This window comes from Notamacropus eugenii, chromosome 1, assembly GCF_028372415.1.
Source record: "Notamacropus eugenii isolate mMacEug1 chromosome 1, mMacEug1.pri_v2, whole genome shotgun sequence".
Taxonomy (NCBI): Eukaryota; Metazoa; Chordata; class Mammalia; order Diprotodontia; family Macropodidae; genus Notamacropus; species Notamacropus eugenii.
In genome coordinates, this window is record NC_092872.1 from 158,925,041 (window position 1) to 158,933,728 (window position 8,688).

An 8,688-nucleotide genomic window follows, 5' to 3' on the forward strand; every position below is an offset into this window, starting at 1 on the left:
AAATGTATCCTTTTTGATCAGTTCCAGCTATAGCTATCCCGGGGCCCGGTGGAGGGCAACGTCTCAAAGTATGATGGCTCATCTGTTTTTCCTAAAAAAACTACTGGTAGCAAAACCTTTTCAAAATAAAGTTCCCAAAAAGTAAATTGGGGGAAAGAACTTTCTTTGACACAGTCAAATTTCTCACCTGTCATTTAAAGAAAAAATCCTTAGGCTCAAGCAATGCTCATTTTAAATCTCAATATAAACTTTGATTGTCATCACCACCAAAACAATGCCTTCTTTGCAGCAGCTATTTTCAGGGATGTAGTCACTGATGATAAGTCTAACATATAAAGTCAAAAGCTTTTAAATCTACACTATGTAGTGTTCAGTCTATCAGTGGTGGTCAATAAATGTTAAGTAATAATAATTCTGAAGCCTTTTCTACATTCAGAAGGCTAGAAAGCAGAATAACATCTCTCTTTTCTCATCTTGCCCCAGACCCTTCACATCTCCACCTCTTCCCTCAGTTCTCCAAAGGGGAAGGTGGGCCTGGACATGGGATTCTCATCCTCATGGGTTTGAGTGAAGATAAAAATTTTCTTTCATAATTGAAAAGAAGATTCAGAACTAGTGCTTTAATAATCAAAGTGTTCTCTATTTCCTACATATTTCTCCTTTTCTTCATGATTAGGGTCACCACAAAAGACCATAAAATGGGAATGGAAGACAGGCGTTAGGTTTTCTTTTGGTTTTTGATAGTAGCATTTTGAGAAATGACTGGACAGAGCAGGCTTCTACAAAGATATCTGTGTGGTTTAAGTACAAGTTGGCAATTACATAATTGTCTTAAATATGGTGCTCTAAAGGTGTGTCAGATGTTTTACAGGTAGCATTCTGTCCAATCCTTACAATCGCACTGTGAGGTATATTCTACAGGGGATCTTACATCTATTTTATGGCTGAGTTACCTCACTCTCAGACAGGATAAGTAACTTATGCATAGGGGGTACATATTTAGTAAATGCAGGAGGCAGGATATCAATCTGGGGCTTTCTGACTCCAGCTCTTTCCAAGATGCCAGGCAGCTTCTCAATGATGAGTAATAACATATATGAGGATCCTATTAAATTGTGGATGCACTGAGAGTCCTGTACAAGGGCTCTAGTTAGATCCAATGTAGTTAGTAGTAGCAGTAGTAGTAGTGGTGGTGATGGTGGTGATAGTGGTAGTAGTAGTAGTAGTTGTGGTGGTGGTGGTGGTAGTAGTGGTAGTAGTAGCAGTGGCAGTAGCAACTAGTGGTAGCAGTAGTAATAGTAACAGTAGTAGCAGTCGTAATAAGTAGCATTTATGTAACGTCTACTATGTACCAGACACTGGGCTAAGTGCTTTAAAAATATTATCTCATTTGATCCTGACAATAACCTTGCTGGGAGGTAGGTGCTGTTATTATCCCCACTTTACAACTGAGGAAATAGAGGCAAACTGAAATTAAGTGACTTGCCTAAGTCTGAGGCCATATTTGAATTGAGGTCTTCTTAGCACTGAGACAAAAAAAAAAGAAAAGAAGTTAAGAACTAATAAATATACAGAACTATAGTTTCACTGTATGTCACTCTAAATGTTATAATTGTCATTTATTTGGGCAAAAACAGCACATGGTATTTTATATAAGGATGATATTTTTGAAAGTAATTAGTAGGACATGTGCTTTGAACTGACACTGCAAAACAGGGCTTGAGTCTATGCAGTTCTCTCCACATTTCCTATGTAGGTTCTCTAGTAATCAATGGCTTTAGTTGTTGCTCAGTCATTTCAGTCATGTCTGACTCTTTGTGACCCCATTTGGGGTTTTCTCGGCAAAAAATACTGGACTGCTTTCTTCTCCAGCTCATTTTACAGAAAAGGAAACTGAGGCAAAATGGGTTAAGTGACTTGCCTGGGCCACACAGCTAGTACCAATGGTAGTCTTTTACAAAATTCTTAGTTTGAAATATAGTGTATGGCTCAATGTGTTTTGATTCCTCTCCCTTCTTTCCTTCCCTCCCCCACCCCATCCTGTACAAAACTAGCCCAGTACAGGAACTGAATCTATAATCTTAACCTCTAAAAATGAAAGCTGAGTAGCAGAGATGTCTAAGAGCTCCAACTTGGCCACCAACTCGGAATGTGATGTTAGGTGTTAGCTGTTTTAAGCCTCAGTTTCCTCTCTGTCCAAAGGGGTTAAAAATATCTCACCCCCCACCTTCCCCAAAAAAACTTTGTCAGGATCAAAAGATGTATGAGTTGTAAAAGCCTTTTGAAAAGTAAGAAGTACTACAGAAATAAAGGGCTATAACTGCAAGTAAAGGATGGATGTTTATTTTGTTTTTCCTTTGGGAAAAAAATCAATTTAATATTGAAATATTTAGCTAAAATCCCTATTAGTTATTTTTCAATCTCCTTAGGAAGAAGGAGTTTTCTAGATTTACTTATATCAGGGTTCCTCACTAGAACAGGGCCAGAGATTTCCATATAATATTTGTGATGAAATTCTACATTTTTTTTCCTATCACTTCTCTGGTTCAAGAAAAAAATATTGTTTCAGTTTCCATTTTTCCAAGGGCATACAGGATCTGTCCTCCTCTGTACCACTTCTTCTAACTGCCTCCTATTGCTATCCATTTGTGTTTCCTCTAGAGATGTAAGTCTGAAGACACACTTTGGCTCTAGCTTTGGCTGGAGAAACACACCAGGGACTTGACAATTACTTTACTTTTTCTTATCAGGATTCCTTTGTCTTACTAAATCACCCATTAGGGAACAGACACTTCAAATGATTCTTTACTTGCCCTTCTGAATCACCCCAAGTCCCAATCTGTGCATATTCCTTTGTAGTTAGTTCCAGCTCCAGCATGGATGAGTGCAAGGGTCTGGGTGTGTTTTTTTTTTAAGCCTTCACAGATGAAGATCTGTACTACAAAGAATATGTCTTATGGCCTCATTTTGGAGTCACTTCTCAGGAGCTAAGTTTAATATGACATGAAAGTAAAAACATAGAGTGGAAAGATAATATACTCAAGGCTTAGGGAAGTAAGTACTCCTGTCCATATATACAGTTATTCCTTCCACATCTCCCTCAGCACCCCTCCCTACTCCCCACAATCTGGAAAATATGAATAAAATTTTTTGGTCCTTCTTTTGTACTAGAGAAGTCACAGATGAAATATGTTGATATTATATAAGGCTATGCATACATTTTATACATTTCTGAGTTTCTAAACTTTTTCTGTGTTTTCTACAGCTTCTTAAAAATTCCCTTTCCATTATTTTTGCTGACCCATGGTGTATCAAAACCTCAATGGAGAAAGTCTCAATGTGGAAGGCATTAACTATAGTTGGGATTTGGTTGAAGCTGACTGACTTCGTGCTTTTCTCCTATAGCATCCTCCACTATTTGTAAAATGATGGGGTTCAAGTAAATGAGTTCTAAGGTTCTGCCTCATCCTACATCTATGGTTTTATGTCTCTAAACAGATAGCTTTGTTGAATGGATTTGGTAGTTTGAGTTAGCGTTGTAGTAGAAAGGTTAAGGTTCCAGATTAGATTGGCATTTAATAGTTTTGCAACTTTGAGCACATCTCTTAGTGTCTCTGAACTTTAGTTTTCTCCTCTGCAAAATGACTATATTTATATCATGCATAACTATCTATATGTCTGTATTTCCATCATCTCTCTCTGTGTCTCTGTTTATGTCTGTCTCTTTCTCTGTGTCTCTCAGTGGCAGTCACTATGCTGGGTACTGGGTACTGGTATTGACACACAAGTATAAAGGACGACATGATCCCTACTTTCAAAGAGATCATTGTAATGGGGAAGAAGAGTATGTATAAAATGTATGTGGCATAAAGTTAATATACATACATATACCCGCACACATAGCAGGTCAATACAAGGTAGCTTGGGAGGGAGTACACTAGCAGCTGGGGGGATCAGGAAAGGTTTCATTAAGAAGATGGTATCTGAGATGCACTTTAAAATAAGAGAAGGATTCTGTGAGGCAGAGTTAGGGAGGGAGTGCATTCCAGGCATAGGTGTTGGCCAGCACTAAGGCAGAGACAGGAAATGGAATGCTTTCTTTGCATTAGTCATGGGGTTGTTAGAAGGTCGAAATGAGATAATGTCTATGCTGATGCTTTCTAAGTCATAGAGTGACAAATATAAAGTATTTTTATAGCTTAATGAAATCTATCTATTTTTGTGTGGTCTTCTAACTAAAACAAAACTAGTAGTATATTTAAGAAATCAAACGTTTTTGGAGATTTTCATATTATCCAAATAGTATCCAAAACATTTGTTTACTTGAACCTGAAGTAGATGCAACAATTTAAAAGCTTCAATCAAGTTCTTCTTTTTTTTTCTCTTGCTGTTTACAAAGCAAGATATTTTATGGATGTAATTTATACGTTGAATAGAAGAGGGCTATTCCCAATATTATCTTTATCTTCCAGACATAAATAACAAACAACTCCAGTAATCAAAATTTACTACAATTGTAATAGATTTTGGCAACGTTTATGTATTGTAGGCAACGTTAACATAATGTTGACTTCCAAGACTAGGGCCAGGGACTTTTGCTTGGCTTTGTTATAAAAAAAAATTACTGTATTGGTAGTTTTTACGACATTCAAGAGATTAATTCTCATAAATAAAATTGCTTATATCGTCTTCTAATCAAAAAGTTGAAATTATCTGTGACAATGTACACACTAAAAAGTTGTATACTATGAAAATATTTCAATAATTAATGCATGCTTCATCTAGAGCAATTGACAGCGAGGTCATAAACATAATGGGCCATCTGTGTTTGATTTGTAGATGAAAATGCTTAAAGGGATAGACAGGTAATTCAAGATTCTTTTGCAAATGTAGGCTCTGAAGATTTCTTTTACCTTCTGAGTTTTTTTCTTTTAATAAAAAAGTACTTTTTAGACTACCACTTCAGCTTTTCAATGTTATCGAGGTCTAAGCTATAAGACAGAATGAAACAGAACAATTCTTTTTCAAGTTTTTGATATGCACATGATTCAGAACTAGGCCATCAAAATAATTATATTTTGGTATTGTGATCATAGAATGCCACAATTTCTAAAGAACTAAAATCTTAGGTTGCCCCAAAGGTCAATGGAGAAATGGTGTGGTGGTTTTAAGTGACACTTTTTTTTTTTTTTTGCTGCAAACAGGTTTTTATTTAAAAATCAGCCCTTTGTCACTTCCAATGTCTATATTCTCTGGTTGTGAGAAGATTGTTGTTGTATTCTTCTAGGCTCACAATGGAAGGTGATGGAATTTAGAAACTGCCAGACACAGAATCCTGTGGGGGCACCCTTTTACCCTGTTGTAAGAAAGGTCCATGAACCAATTCCTGGAGTCTGCTGTTGGTAGACTTTCATGATCAGGTTTGCAATGTATAGATATCTCTTCTGGTCAAAAAACTCTAGTCATTAAGAGGGGCATGAGGGTCACATCATGCATATCAGACGCAGAGCTTTCTGGTTTTTCTGGGTGGAGAAGAGAGGTCTACTATTTCTAAGCATGTTGTTCTGTAGGGTGCAGAGACTGGGGCCAACTGCCATCTGAAGATCCTCCCCTACTTCTGCTCCCCAGGATATATAGGGCTGTATCAACAACTCTCTTCTCAACCATATGTGTGAATTTTTTTTAGCATTGGGCACCTCCAGAGCTCATTAACCTGCATCACGAATGCATTGTCTTGAAGAAGGAAGAAAACAACATCTTTGCTTATTTCTATGCTCATCTCTTTATTTTTTTATACAAATTTATTTATTTTTAGTTTTCAACTTCCATAAGTTTTAAATTTTCTCCACGTGACTCCCCTTGACAAAACAGTGTGAAATCTAATAAAAGCTCTACATATACATTCTTATTTAACATATTTTCACATTAGTCATGTTGTATAGAAGAATTAGGACAAATGGGAGGAACCATGAGAAAGAAACAAAACAAAACAAAGAAAACGAAACCAAAAAACAGAGCAAACAGTATGCTTCGATCGGCATTCGCACCCTATATTTCTTTCTCTGGATGTGGGTGGCATGCCCATCTCTTTCTATAGGCTTTTCAAATTCTCTGAGATTTTAGGCTACAAAGAGGCAGTCATTCTTCTGATCTTAACCATCTATTTCAGGGTCTGTCAGTTTTGGTATTGGGATTTGACAATATTTTCAATGATGAACTACATGCAAAAAATGACACAAAGGACATAATTGAGAAAGCAAATGACTGGAAAAGGAGGTATGCTAGATAAGGGATAACAGGTGGTTGATCTGAGTTCTGGGTTAAAAGACTTGGAGGAAGGTTTAAAGTACAGTGGGTAGATACTCTATGGAGGATTTATGGTGGGTCATAGGAAAGAATCGCAAGGATGAGAAAGTATGAATTTACTTGGTAACCTAGATGGAGAACCCACAGATATGTTGAAACTAACTATAAAAGATTTCAGAAAAGTAAAGTAGCATGATCATAATTATTTTAAACTCTCAGCACTTTCAGTATTTTTGGCTCATAGAATCATAGATATATATATAGAGAGAGAGAAGGAAACTCAGAGACCACCTTGTCCTTACTTTTTACATAAAGAAACTGAGGCACTTGGAAGTTAATGATCTGTTCAAGGTCAAATGACTAGTAAATAACAGATTTGGGATTTGAACTCTGATTCCAGAGCCAGCTTTTCTGCTGTACTAAGTATTTTGAAATTTTTAAAAAAATCTCTAATTTAAAAATTATGTACTTGCTTCAATTTTATGACTTTCTTATCTCATCTCTACCTGATCAGTCTCATTCTTTAATCTGTTGTTTCAAGAATTATTACTAGAGTTATAACTATATTTCTATATCGTTATTACCATATTTTCTTTTCTCTTCAAGACAAAAACCAACCCATCAGTCAACATAGGACTGAAACAGACTTAGAGGATTTATCTCCCAATTCAAGTGCTCAAAATCAAGAACTATACGAATGAAATTCAAGAAGATGAGATTCTAGTCTTCTTTCAGAGATGTCCATGGAAGATTCTGGTATTCTTTATATTTGCCACCAAGAAATTTTAAAAATATATTAATTGCCTACTAACCCTTAAGAAGACAGTTATTCAGCACTGTAGGCCAGTCCCATAGTTCATTAATCTTTAGTGGAGTGAGGGAGTAGTTGTCCCTATTTGTTCAGATAAGATTCTTTCATATTTAGTCATTTTTTCAATTATGTCCAACTCTTCATGACCCCTTTGGGGGTTTCTTGGCAAAGATATTGGAGTGGTTTGTCATTTCCCTCTCCAGCTCATTTTAAAGATGAGGAAACTGAGGCAAAAAGGGTTAAGTGACTTGCCCAAGATCACACAGTTATTTTGAATTCAGGAAGATGAGTTTTTCTAACTCTAGGCCTGGCAGTCTATCCACTGGTCTACCTCGTTGTCACTTCTTTCATATATCTGAACTCAATTATTATATCATTCCTTGGTCTTTACTTCTCCACAGTAAATAATGGCAACTGTCTTTAGCCTTTTGTCTTACTCAGGTATATAATCATCACAATGCTTATTTACTTAGCATATTTTAAAATAATTGTGATCTTGCTACATAGTTTTGCTAAAATCTTTTAAAGTAAGTTTTGATATAGACACAATAAAAATTCTAAGTACTAGATTCTCATTCTTTTTGATAAAGATTTCCACATTTGCATCTGGTTGTATCTATGTGATGCAAAATATTAATATAAAAGTGAAAATTTTCATCCACATATTTGACTGCATGTTGACAAATTATCTTGATTTTTAATTAAATTTTCACTTTTCCTACTTAGGTTTTGATGTCTAATATAACTAATAACTGTCTCAGCATTCTAACTTCCACAGAATAGAAATTACTTACCCATCTTCCACTCATGGAAGAAATTATGACCTGTAAAGGATCAACCAAACTCAGTTCTGTTTTTTCTTATTAACATACCCATGTTATTCTGCAATACTTATTTTGTGAAAAAAAGAAAATAAGGTGGAAAGTTATAGTTAAAACACATTTTTATTGAACAAAATAAACAGGTAGTTTTAGAATTATGTGGGAGGCAGAAAAATGAGGAGAAAACCTGAAAAACATTCATACATACATACATATATATCAATATACACACACATATATTTTAATATGTGTGTATATATAAATATATGTACATACCTATTATACACAATAGGTAATATTTATACAGAGCTTTGTAAAACACTTAAATATTTTCCTATTTGATCCTCACAATAACCCTGTGAAGTAATTGCCTATTTACATATGAGGAAACTGAGAGAATTTAGTTGCTTGGCCAGATGCATACAGAGAGTGTATGAAACACAGCTCAAACTCAGGTCTTCCTAACTCCAAGTCAAGTGTCTTATCCACTATGACATTCTTCCTTCCATTAGCATATTCACTAAATAATATAATGTTACAACAAGAAAAAAAACAAAATGAGTGAACTGTATCAACCACTGCTTCTGTTCCTTTTACAAGGCTATGGCACTCTAGATTTTGCTCTAGGTATGCATGGATTTTCTTTGATTTCATCACGATCAGAAAAATTATTGACATATTTCTTTATCTCTACTTAATACAAAATAAAGAATTTTAAGCAGCCATAGATTCTAGGTCTAGGTGTTTACA